Genomic DNA, 13,908 nt, shown 5'->3' with positions numbered 1-13,908 from the left:
CCCCCCTCCCTCCCTCCCTGAATTCTCAAGTTTGCAACTTGTTTGTTTTTACAGCTGCAAGAAAACTGAGAGAGATAGAGGGAGAAAGAAGCAAAATCAATACCAAAATGTCCCTATTATTAGATTATATCCATTATTTTACTGATTCTGTTCTTCCTCTGAGAATGCCATTTATGCACTTAAACACCTTGCACTATAATTCTGATATATAATTCAAGAGAGTTGTATATCCCACTTCCGTCCGTCTTCTGGCGCAGACATTAGAGAGTTTCACACTGCTACGATGAACGGAATCAAGGAGAAGTTGATATATTGGTAATGCCCATCAAATGACAAAGAGCTGCTGGGAGGTCTTTGTAGATAATTGGTGAATCAAAACAACAGTTTCGTAAGTTTCGGAGCTGACGAAAAAAAATCGAATATGTCGTTTTTCCAGAATCATCCAGGACGAAACTGACATGACTGATGTTCTGATTCACAAATTTTCGACAAAGACTGTTCGGTTGCTCTTTATCATGAAGGAATTTTGACAATATATTTTCTATGTTTTTGAACACTCTAAATTCCAAGGATTTAAGTTAAATCCAGATCGGCCAGATAAGGTCAATGAACTTTGGCCACATTGGGTGTATTTGTTGAATTATACCATCATATCTCTGTAAGTGTATTGGTATATTTCATGAGACATGGAAATAAGAGTAACCAAGTATTACTGAACATCTTGTGCGAGTTATGTAGTTTTCAAAGTCAGCACTGCTGCTATATTGAATTGCGTGATGCAGGTGAGACCGCCAGAGGCATTCCACTTGTTTTATATAAGCATTACAGAATCTATTTGACGTAATAATATTTTGGGCAAGTGGTTTAGACACTTAGCGGCGATTTCGTTATATCTTTTAATTCGTCGAAGGGACCTCCAACCCCCCCCCCCTCCCCTTCCCCTCCTTCTCACTCCGTCCCGGAATCAAAATCCATGGTTCAGATTCTCTGATTTATAATAAATTGGTTCTTATGTAGTGCATAATCAATTAAAATGCATGCGCTTATCAAACTTAACTTTTCGTTTAGGCTTATGACGTGTCTGACTGGAAAAGTGAAATTATCAAATTCCACCAATAGTTTGTTTCATTCTAACTATGTAGAAATGTGGTTTAGTTTGAAGTAGTTTTCCGCTCGGGCACGTAGTATCTTTCATGTTTTAAGGGCATGCGCGCAGTCGTAGCATTTTGTCGCCAAGATTTTACACAAAGGTATTTTTTAATAGCGAGAGAGAAAATTTTATCATCTATTAATACATCACTGCGGCCTTATAGAGATGATGTACCAACAAGATCAAATATGCGGATATGCCTTTTTATAAGCAGGAAAATAAAACTAAGAGAGAATTTCTTTATATTTGAAGATTTTATTCTTTTCTGTCCATAATCATTTCAGATCCACCAGTCCACATGTTTATGTTTTCCAGAAAATTGCAATAACAGTCCCAATATAAGCAAGGATAATATTTTAATAAAAGTTTCCCGGTTTTAAACTGCTAAACAATTGCTCTAATTCACGATTAAAGACTTTTATTTTCATTTCTATTCAAATATGATAGTATAAATTACTCTAATTCGAATAAAAAATAACTGCTAAACATTTTTAATCACTCTGTTTATTCAGTTCAAAATATGAATCACTACATGAAGCCGAGTTACAAAAGATTGAAAATAATATACATTTAAATGAATAGAGGAAACATAGTGTACCAAATAACATATTTTATAAACAGTTCAACACGAGGTTAATGGTAATAATCACAAAACATAACATCAACAAAAACAATTGAAACATAAAAAAGGAAATTTTAGAATTATGAGTCACATTATGAAAAATACGAGACATTTGACTTCCTCCTGCTCGTACGCACGGGCGTCCGTCGATATAACACATGATATTTTTATGAAAATATGCACCCTTTTTCTTAAAAGTTGATGGAGAGGGGGGAAAATTAATTGTATCAAGTCCGTATTCAGTAATGAGTACAGGAGAAACTATATTTCACTGATTTTCATGATTCATCCCATTTGATTAACTCATCTATTCGTGTTTTGGGGCTAGTCTTTCCCTTATCGCATTGCTTTTTGGCAGAAGTTCTATGGAAAATGCACCTTTTTTCACACAAACTTTGAGACACTCTGTATTCATTCCCCCATTGCTCGAGAATGAATGGGCAGTTAACGACGGGGTGAAAGATTTATTGAAGAATGGAATGTATATTTCATGAAAATGAAAGCCGTTTCCCCATTGGATGTTATCTTCAATACGTGTTTTATAGATGAAGTTAGTTGTCGAATAGGCTCTCCTGGCATTTGAGGTCTCTATCGGTTACGTCACTCAGGATTGTCATGCCTGAACCATCGGCCAGGCAGGGGTCGCAATGGCAGTATGATTTATGCATAATGCACTCGATATACACAATAATCTTGTCCTCCCGTTCAAATGAATGTGAAACTCATATAATTTTCATCAGAGCATTCAACAGGAGTACTGTAGTACACATTTCTTTGTTATAAGTGAATTAAAGTCCCTCCAGTGAGTTTGATCACCCCTATTGTGAAAATGTATCACCCCTAAGTTGTAACACAGTCAGCTGTTTGCACTCAGGGTCACTCCGTGACCTGTGTGTGCGTTCAAGAGTTGTACACGATTTTCTGTCTCAATTAGGCAGAAATCTTTCATAATGAGGTATTGAAAATTACATATTATGCAAATAACAAAATAAGAAAAAAAATATTGGTTGCCAGATCATGTACAATTATGATATAAGTAAGAAACACTCTTTAAGCATTGTTACTAACCATTGTCAAAGTGATCTGTGTCTTGTTAAGCCTCATTGAATTTTTGTTACTGTGGTGACCCAATTGATACCAACCATTAAACACACGGGACGTGTGGGTGGTTTAATAAATTATGAAACGTAGAAGCTATATTTTGATTATATTTTGTTTGCCGGACTCGTGTCTAAATATTAATTGTTCGGTCATCAGCTTTGAGATGCTACAGTCACATTTAACAAACCGATTCCAAATATATACCGATGGTATGTATTGGGGGATAACATGATAGTTTTGATTGTTATCTGGTTGTTTTGGAGATGTGACTTGGTCCCTACTGAGGTATAAATGAACTAAATTTATGAAATAAATTGAAATAAATCTTGGTGATTTATCCACAGTCTCTATTTTTCTTTTGAATTCATCACCCCAATCGATTGTTCTGAGTTTTTGTTGAATTAATTAATGCGAAGATGCCTCGGTAATCCATTCCTGCCTGGCATATATCAACTGGAATACGCTTGAATATAAAATAGCAGAGAAAGGATATAAATTGAGTATTCACTTTAGAAAATGGTCTTTTTCATTTGAAACTACGAGGCCTCAGACTCATTCTTAACGAGAAAAAAGAAGAAAGAGATCCGCTCCAAAGCTTCGCATATTTTTCGTTACGCCATTCCGGTCGCATTGATCTGCTGCAGAGCGCTGTCCGACCATCGTCTCTGCGCGAGCGCCCCGGCGGAGGCCGCGCTAGCTGCATCATGCACGGATGCCCGTTCCATAGGGATGCATACGCACGAACTCACACGCTGGCGATCCGTTCCAAGGACCCCCGTTTACATAATTGTAGTAGCGAAGCCAGTTCCGTGGACCCTCCTTTTAACAATAAGCCTGCTCCAAGGCCCCCGTTTTTTGTCTCTCCCGCGGCACACCCCTACCACTTTTTTGGTCGAGTGCCCCCCCCCCCCCGGGCAGACTCAGTCCAGATTCTTTGGTAATGGTTACAGCCCGATAGACCGCGGGTCCGATAGACCGCGGGTCCGATAGACCGCGGGCCCGCGATAGACCGCGGGTCCGATAGACCGCGGGCCCGATAGACCGCGGGTCCGATAGTCCGCGGTGTGTGTAAAATTATCATCATGACAATATAGTGAAATCCATGTCATAAAGAGGTCAAAAGGTCAATGATACGAGTCCATGGGGTTCTATAACGATGACCCACAGGGCAATCGCCCCCTGACATATCTACTTCAAGGAAAATATTATCCCCATATTTTCATCGTCGGGGACTGTTACCCCCCCCCCCGGAAATATACACTCTACACGCCATACGGAGCCTCTAAAATGCCATCGACTTGACGACATGGCGAGATACTTTATCTTGCCATATCGACTAAATAACCTTATTATGTCCGCATGGCGAGATACGTTATCCTGCCAAGTCAGTCCACTTATAAAAAGTTATATGTCAACAGTCAACATGGCGATTCATCGGGATTCTTGCCGGGACTTGTACACTTCATATCTCGCCATGTGGACATATCGACTTGACAAGATAGAATATATCGCTATGTCGAAATAATAAGCTTATTAATTACTTAAGCGGTGGAAGCGGGGGGGAGGCTTTCCCCCCTAAATTTTTAGTTGAGAACCTTTTTTTGGTCGTCAATATCTTTTCTACGTCCCCCTCCCTAAATTGAGGTAGACCACCCTAAAATATTTTTGCCCCCCCCCTAATTTTGGTTGATAACCTTCTCTTTTTTTTCCTTGTCAAAATATTTTGGTGGTTCCTCCTAAAATTTTGGTTGATTTGCTTGTCAATTTTTTTACCTGTGTCCATCCCAAAGTTTCAGGTGGATCCCCCTAAATGTTTTGCCTTCGGCCGCCAATGATTAATTAAGACATGGTAAGATAAAGTACCACGCCATGTCGTCACGTTAAGGCATTTTCACAATTATTATTTTCATAATTATCTGTGGCAATTGTCTGGAGAGTAAATTTCCGGGGGGGGGGGGGTAACAGTCCCCGGCGGTAAAAAATATGGGGATAATATTTTCCTTGAAGTAGTTGTCAGGGGGTGATTGCCCTAATTGGGTTATTGTTATAGAACCCATGCAGGCGCGGATCCAGGATTTCGTGGGGAGGGAGGGGGAGCAAATTTGACCTGATGTTTGGCGCCCATGTGTACTTTTCGAAAAATGGCGCCTACTCCCTCCCGGTCAGACTAACTTAAATTATCTTATAATCACATAGAAAAAATAAAGACCACTTTTTAATGTGTTCTTGAAAAAAAATTCCATGAATACATAAATACCAAAAGGTAGGGGGACACAGGGGCGGTTCCAGCCTTCGCCAATAGGGGGTGGGGGGTGGGGCGGAAATTTGTTTCAGCCATATTTTCCCCGATCGGCAGCTCGAAGATAATTTTTGTTTGTTTCTTTGAAGGGGTAGTCCTTATTAGTCACTTCTTGGCTTTATTCTCATAAATTAATACATAATATCATAATCCTCATTTATATGATGCGAGCGCGAATTTTATGTATTTTTTCCTAAAAGTTGAACTGATTCTGGGCAATGTTTGTTTTCCTGAAAAAGACATGTACATGTATGCAACTTAATAATTACTACGAACGTAAAGCGCGAAGGGAAATGAACTGATGAAAAAGATACCTGTTAAATTTGATTTAACAATCAAATAATGCGAGCGCGAAGCGCGAGCTGAATCTCTTCGAAATTTTCACCCAAAGAAAGGAAATTCTAAGCACTTTTTATTAACTCAAGCAGAATAGGTATATGAGAAAACAATTAAATCAAGCGCGAAGCGCGAGCGGAAAATTTCTAGATTTAGTCCCATAATATTTACTGAACGAGACACTCTATTCATGATTTGTAAATCCTAAAAATATGAGTATTAATAATACGAGCGCAAAGCGCGAGCAAAAAAATTATACGTTTTGAACTGGTACCTGTTGAAAATGTACCTGTTAAGGACTGCTTGCACTTAGCAATGAAAGCGTCACATATTTTAACAATCAAAAAATGCGAGCGCAAAGCGCGAGCTGAATATTTTTGAACTTTTTTAAAGAAAGAATGGAAAATTTCAATCAGTTTTTGTAATCGTGATCAGGATACCTATGTAATTTAACGATTGATGCGAGCGCGAAGCGCAAGCAGAAAAAAATGAGATTTAGACCTAAAAGGGGGCCACTCTGTTCATGTTTTGTAAATCATCAAAAGGATGAGTAATATGGGGTCTTTCTACATTAATAATGCGAGCACAAAGCGCGAGCAGAAAATTTTTGATATTGTGATCTGAAACTGGATGATTTAAATTAGAGAACAAGTTGGGTATCTGAATAAACATGCGCGAGCGTGTTTCATATTTAGACCTAGAATCTAGGCATTCTAAATACAACTTTAATCATGAAAATCATGAAACTTTGATAGTCCGATCTGAAAAAAAGAGTCAATTTCAGCTTTATATTTCTAGCACTTTGTAGAAAAATTGTAAGGTGGATATGGATCGCACTTAAAAAAGAGCTGATATTATTATTACTTTGAGTTTTGACATAGGACCGGGATATCCTTACGACATGCCATCATATGAAAATGATGACTATCTTCCTATTCATCTTGCTAAGCGCGAGATGAAACAAAGGGACAATTTAATTATTAAATTGATATCATATTTATTAATGCCAAATGAGGGCACGAAATCTGATGATATCATGGCATAAAAACTGGACATTTCACTTTTGTGATTATGAATAGGATGCATCAGTTAATATATTTTTAACCATTAATGCGAGCGCAAGTCGCAACCTATAATTTTTGATAAACTGTCATGAAAAGGGGATTTTAAGTAGTTTGTTGTATAAACTATATTGAAACATTTATATAACTCGCCAATCAAAATGCGAGCGTGCAGCACGCTAGCTGATGCGTCTTAACAATCAGACAAGAAAAGGGATATTTTGAAAACTTTATGGAATACACGAAAATATAGGTACATGATAAATCAAAATTTGCGAGCGCGTAGCGCAAGCAGCAAATGTTAACGTTCAAACCACAAAATTGACATTTTTACAGAGCACTTTTTAAAAACCAATTTGTAAATTACACAAAATAATGAAAGTTCGATTTCCGAGGTGAAATATATATGTGTTGTATATTGACTTCCAAACTTGATATTCGAACTACATATTGAACAAGATATGTAAATCACCTAATAGGCAATGCGAGCGCGAAGCGCGAGCGAAAGTTTTATATAGTTGCACGAAAGATTCTTTTTATTTTCCAAGTCTTCCCCTCATCTTATTTCATGTCTTCGTCGTCCTTCTCTTCCTTTTCTCCTCTCTTTTTCCTCCTTTTTCCTTCTTTCTTTCCTTTTTTTTCTTTTTTTGCTCCGCCAAGGGGAGGGGGGAGCTCGGCCCCCTGGATCCGCCTATGGGGACAAGGGGCGGGAAAATATGACAAGCAAAAAAAAAAGGGTTATCATCGCCAAAGTAAGGTCATCTCGTCCCAAAATACATGTTTTATTTCGATTTAGAATAATGTATTTCTATGATAATAAAAGACCAAAATAGGGGGACATTTTGTGTCCCCCCGACTATTTTGAGTAGGTGGGACACGTCCCCCCCCCTTCCCCCCTGGGATTTTCGCCCATGATGTAATATCAATGGGAGCGCGAAGCACGAGTGATTTTGGGGGGTTTCAATTTGGTTTAACTTCTCACCAGATTAGGCCCTACTAGAATATTGTGAACCGGAGCTGTAGTTTCTGTACTGTTGTTTTAGTATACCCTTCAATATTATTAATGATAACCTCTAGGGAATATGCAATCTCGACTAATTATCCTCATCAGTGGTGTATTTATTCAGCATGGGTGCAGGGGGGGGGCCGAGGGCACCAAGATATAAAAATAGATGAAATTGGGGGTAGACGTTAAAGAAAATCTGAGATTTTATTCTTGAAAAACACATTGAGGTATCTCACAAGGCCTAAATAAATAATGAGAACCCGAAGCGCGATCTGATTTTTTTTCCTGTATTTTATCTTGAAAGCCTAATTCAGGGGCGGACCCAGCTTCCGCCAATGGGGGAGGGGCCATTTTTTTCACCCATATTTTCCCCGATCGGCCGCTCAAAGTTGATTTGTCCAAGTGCCGTAATGAGCCAGCAATTTCGAGGGGGCTCGATATGGCGTATCGCATAAAATTAATAAGAAGTTGGCAGTGAGCGAAGCGAGCAAGCAAATATGTTGACACTTTTATTACAAAAATACAAGGTTGTGATAGTATTATAGATTTTGACATAATATTTGGAAAATAATAGTATATTTCATCCTAATATCCCTTTCATTTCTCTCTATTTTTTTCTTAGCGTTGATTCTCTCTTTTTGTTGGGGGGAGGGGGCAAACGCCCATGTCCTAACAGTCATTTCCTAGATTTACTTTATAAGCAACATAAATGTTTTATAATCTCATAAGCCATATGCAAGCTAAAAATTGAATTTCATGTATATTGTCCTGAAAATTTAACCTTCTGGGCAATGTTTGTGAACCTGAACAGGACGCGTATGTAACTAGATAATTACCACGAGCGCGAAGCGCGAGCAGAAATGTTACATATTATGACCTGGTCGAAAAGTTAGCCATTAGACGATACATATTTCAACGATTAAATGGGACATTCGACATTCATTTCCATCTCTCTCTTTCTTATCTTTCTTCCGCACTGCGGACTATCGGACCCGCGGTCTATCGGACCCGCGGTCTAACGGACCCGCGGTCTATCGGACCCGCGGACTATCGGACCCGCGGTCTATCGGACCCGCGGTCTATCGGGATGTCCCCTTCTGGGTTCGTGTTGTGTTAATGTATTAACTTGTAAATATGTTAATAAATATATATAAAAAAACAGGATCACGCTTGACCGTGATAATAATTAAGATGATAACAATAAAAATGATGATGATAATAATCAAGATGATAACAATAATGATAATGATGATGATGATAATAATAACAATAATAATGATAATAGTGATATTAATAATAATACAATTGTTTCTAAGCGCTGCATATTATTACCTCAGCTTTATAGCACAGCTATCCTGATCGGAGGCTCGAGCATTCAATTACTTCCTACTGGATATCAATTTACTACACCTGGGAGGAGAGTGGCAAATGTGGATAAACGCCTTGCCAGAGGACTCGAGTGCTGCGGTGGGATTTGAATCCCGAACCTTGTGGTTCAAAAGTCCGGAGACTTATCCATTGAGCCACAACACCTCTACTGATATTTATCGAGATCCATATAATATAGGTTCAACAATGTGAATCATAATTGTAGTATCAACTCTTAAATTTAACCTTCTGGAACCATTAAATCTTTATTGTCAGTCTATTAATTTTGAAAATAAGATTTTTCTTTTGTTTAAATATTCAGCTTCCTCGCTCCTTTATGATTTTGCTATTCGGACAAAAACAAATTTAAAAAGGTCTGCATAATTTGTAATACAAATACAGTGCTTATGTATCAGAGAGATATAAAAACAAATTATTGTAGAAACGCTCATCCCATTTCGTGCTTTAAAAAGTTTATTTCTGATCAATTAAATTTTAGGTAGAATCACAAGAAATCCAATTAAGAAAAGTTCTTATTTCTTGTCAATTACACCATACAAGCTTTAGAGCAGACATAATTAACCCTAATTCTCCGGGGGGTAATGCCCCCCTCAACAATTTTCGCGATATATCTACTGCGCATATTTTTTTGACCGAGCCGATCACTGACTTTTTACTTTCCAGTCTCGCGCAAATTTTGAGATCAAATTTGTGACGCCCAGTTACGCGGTTACTACATTACGCAACATTATATAAGTGCATGTAAGACCCAAAATTGCTCATAAACGTGATTTCGTGTACAAATCCAATGCAAGTTGTGCATGAGCCAAAATTCATAAGTGTATCATTATTTCTACTTTTACTGATTAAACTTAATCAATTTTTCCTTATTTTATGATAAGAATTATGTCTGGAACGATTTCCATCGAAAAAAACAATAAAAAAAGAGTAAGAAAACAACAATAAAGAAATACATAAGAAATTAAAAAAAATACATAAGAAATCGGTCATGGTACCAGAATTTTTTTCATTCACAATTTTAAGGAATGCTATAAAGAATATTTTCACCAAAAAGATAACATTCTAGGAGCTTTATTTAGTGGATGAACAAAACGTATGATTTCATGAATAAATCAGCATAATTAATTCATATAAAAAAATATATGAAATTAGTGAAATTTACTAATGCAACTGCGTAGATCACGTCATTCTCTACCATCATGCAAATGTTCGTTGTGATCGCGCAATCTTAAAGGTGGGGCCATAATGCCCCCCCCCCCCGAATGATAAGAATAAAAATACCCCGTTAGATTTAGGGTTAATGTCATACAATGCATACTAATTAAGTAGAAAAGTGACCGATTATAATGCTGGAATGGGGGTATGTTTGCAGTCCCATATTACGTATGTACATAGCCTATACAAGTATCAAACTTGAGTCAATTTAAGTTCTGTATCGTCTTAGTGATTAAAAAAATTGACGGTATATAAAATGTACATAATGCGTAAAATTTATTATCAGATGGATTATAACCAATATCAATATTTTCCAGTCACACAAGACACTTTTTATCTTCAGTTCATCTAGCTCACAATGTTACTATAGTCCAGGATAGGCCCCATAGAAACTTGACCAAACCTTGCTTTTTATATATACACTGTATACAATGTTTGTTGACGGTTTCTTGTCAATTCGAGGGTGTTGATTACGAATCTGGATGATGCCACTCGTGTAACCTTGAGCATTTTCCGAAAATTGGCAAAATCCAATATGGCCGCCAAAATATGCAAATTACCCATGAAAATCATAAAATTGTCCACACATTGGCTATGAAATGCATGAAATAAATACTTTGAAATACTCTGAAAAAATAATTTTTGACAAAATGTTTATTTTCCTGACACTCAAAATAGCCGCCATAGGCCATTGTGCACTCTATTATGTACAATATGAATAGGGAAAACTAATTTTCACAAAAACTAGCTCTAAACCGCAAAAAATCGGGATGTATGAACGAAGTAATATATGCAAATCATCATTACTAACGAGATATATAATTTATTATGTCATATATATGGGGATTTTGATATTTAAAATAGCCGCCACTGCGGGCCCAAAGAGTATTATGTATAATGGAAATGGCCGGGGCAAAAAAATGGCAAAGAGTGAGCACTAAAATGCATATTATTAAGATAAACGAGTGGACTACTGACTAAAAACATCATTGCCATCAATATGCCATTTATGTCATTGTGATAAATGCTGTATTTTGACATTCAAAATGGCCGCCATAGGCCCTATATTTATCATGTACAATGCGAATGGAGAAACTAATTTTTACAAGAGTGAGAATCATAAAATGCATATAACTGTGATATACGAGTAAAAATATTGTCTTAAACGGTTACACTTCGTAATTCCGAAGGTTCGTTAATCCGAAAACGTAAAAGGCCGGATTGCTAATCCGAAAACGAAATAAGGTTCGTAATTCCGAAGGTTCATTAGTCCGAAAACAAAGTGAGGTTCATAATTCCGAAGGTTCGTTAATCCGAAAACGAAATGAGGTTTGTAATTCCGAAGGTTCGTTAGTCCGAAAACGTAGTGATTAACGAACCTTATTTCTTTTCCGGACTTACGAAACTTCGGAATTACAAACCTCATTTCGTTTTCGGATGAACGAACCTTCGGAACAACGAACCTTATTTTGTTTTTGGACTAACGAACCTTCGGAACATCGAACCTTATTTCGTTTTCGGATTATCGAACCTTCGGAGTAACGCCACAAATGTTCTGATTAACGAACCCTTTTACGTTTTCGGACTAACGAACTTCGAGGTATAGGCAATTTATGTGTTTCGGATTTACGAAACTTTGGAATAAAGAACTTTCGAAATTACGAAGTGTAACCAAATTTAATACACTGGACGTTGTCGTTGGTGATTAGATCAGTGCAGGATCTTTTCAGTTATATTGGAGTTAGAGACAGATCGAGAGTGGAATATCATAGCTTGGATCAATGCAGGATCCTTTGATTGTAAACTTGTGAATCAGAGTACTTTTCAGAATACTTTATCATTTATTTAGGTGTTACAGTTTTATTTCCCTTTTAAACTTCATACGTTGGACAATATTGAACTTCGAAGAGAGATGTTTTGATATTGGAGTTTTGTATATATAAATAAATTGTGATTTGTTACACATTGAGTTTTACTTGAATTTTATTTGGAGTCCGCCAATGTGACAATAATTATTTCACTTTTCATATGTGTGATATGCCTCTCTGATAATATAAGTTGGCACAATGAATATCTAATGTATTAAAGAAGTTGCCAATCCAATATTGTTAGTTCTTGGAGCCATTTGAGAGGCTAAAAAAGGGTCCCAGGTTCGATATAATGATTGCTACCCAAGATACACTCATCTCCATAACCACCCCTCTCACTAACACGCACACACACACACGCACCCTCATACATACAGCTCTCCTTACAAATGACCCACACTCTATAACACAGAATAATCACTATTCCAGCTCACAAACATGTTTCTTGACTGGTTTATTGATTTATATCCGTGATACACAAATAATATATTAAGCAGATAGAAACAATGACACCTACAATGAAAGCTATATACATGACCACCAGCATGCCAAATAACAAAACAGAGAAAGCAACTTACAGATTTTAAGAGCACAATATATAATTTTTTCCAATTTCTAAATATTTTACTGATGAGTTCATGAGTTATGATCAAGTGACAAGCACGACTGAAGGTTAAATCAAGATCTGCCTAGCTGTATACAAAAGAAAATGCAAAATTATAACTTACAGTTACAAGTGTGTATCAAAGGACACAACATGTGACTTTTTATATTTGACCATCTTTGCTATTCAAAAAAGCAACATTAAATTAAGGATGCCATTGAAAATCACAACAAACAGTTAACAAAAATTATGTACATTCAAATTTGGTTTATGGATCGGAACAAATTTAAAGCATAGATGATTTTCTTACTTTGGTTTATTACATTTTTACCTCATTTTTATTACTTAAAAGAAAGGTTCAAAATTAAAGTTATTTGCTTACTGTGTGTTTCTATACTTTGCAGGTATTATTTGACTGTCTCTGGGGGCAGTGTTTCACAAGTGCAATCAGATCATTTGTTCAGTATTATGCATGCATTTAGCCTTTAGATATGACTGTATGAAACCTCCCCCAGGTCTGCAATGTCCAAGAAATGAAGAATTTGAAATGTAGGAATGGATATAAATGATTGAAATTCAAGATCTTGTGGTATTAAGAAATATACTTGATGGTTGTCAATATTCATAATGTTACATTGGAAATCTGCAATGATGACTATTCTAGAAACAGATTGGAATGGTTGATTGAGATTAAAACACAAACGCCTTTAAATCTCATTCATCTGAATTCAAAATGTCGCAATGATTCAAAATTACCCACTCGCGTATGAACCATGAACCTACTACAATAGGTCCATGTATAGACCATGTCACCTTTTCTCACAAGCCATTCTGACAGACAAGGGTCAATTTCCTCGAGTGGATTATTTGGAAGCAAAATAATCTGCGACTGATTACTTAATCAAGCTTCATTGAAGCCAGTATTATTCCACCATTAAACTGGCTGTAAAACATTGTTCTCACATATTACAAATCTTTGTTGACATCAAAGTTGCATTATACTGAGCACATGTAGACAATTATAGGGGGTTTTCTTTGGTAATTTTACTCTGTACATGCACATGCATAAGAAAGTTGTAAGACTTGAAATGCCTTGTATTCATCGAGTTATTTCATACATGGTATCAAATTAACCAACGAAGGCAACAATATGTTCCTACCTAAACTTCCTCTAGTCTGTGCATTCACTAATTATCATTCACCAGTTCCAATTACTAACAATCAACATAACTACTGCACAGTTTACCACTTACACTT

The sequence above is a fragment of the Lytechinus variegatus genome, chromosome 1, assembly GCF_018143015.1.
Source record: "Lytechinus variegatus isolate NC3 chromosome 1, Lvar_3.0, whole genome shotgun sequence".
Classification (NCBI taxonomy): domain Eukaryota; kingdom Metazoa; phylum Echinodermata; class Echinoidea; order Temnopleuroida; family Toxopneustidae; genus Lytechinus; species Lytechinus variegatus.
The sequence above is the reverse complement of the archived record's forward strand: the minus strand, read 5'-3'. Positions refer to the sequence as shown.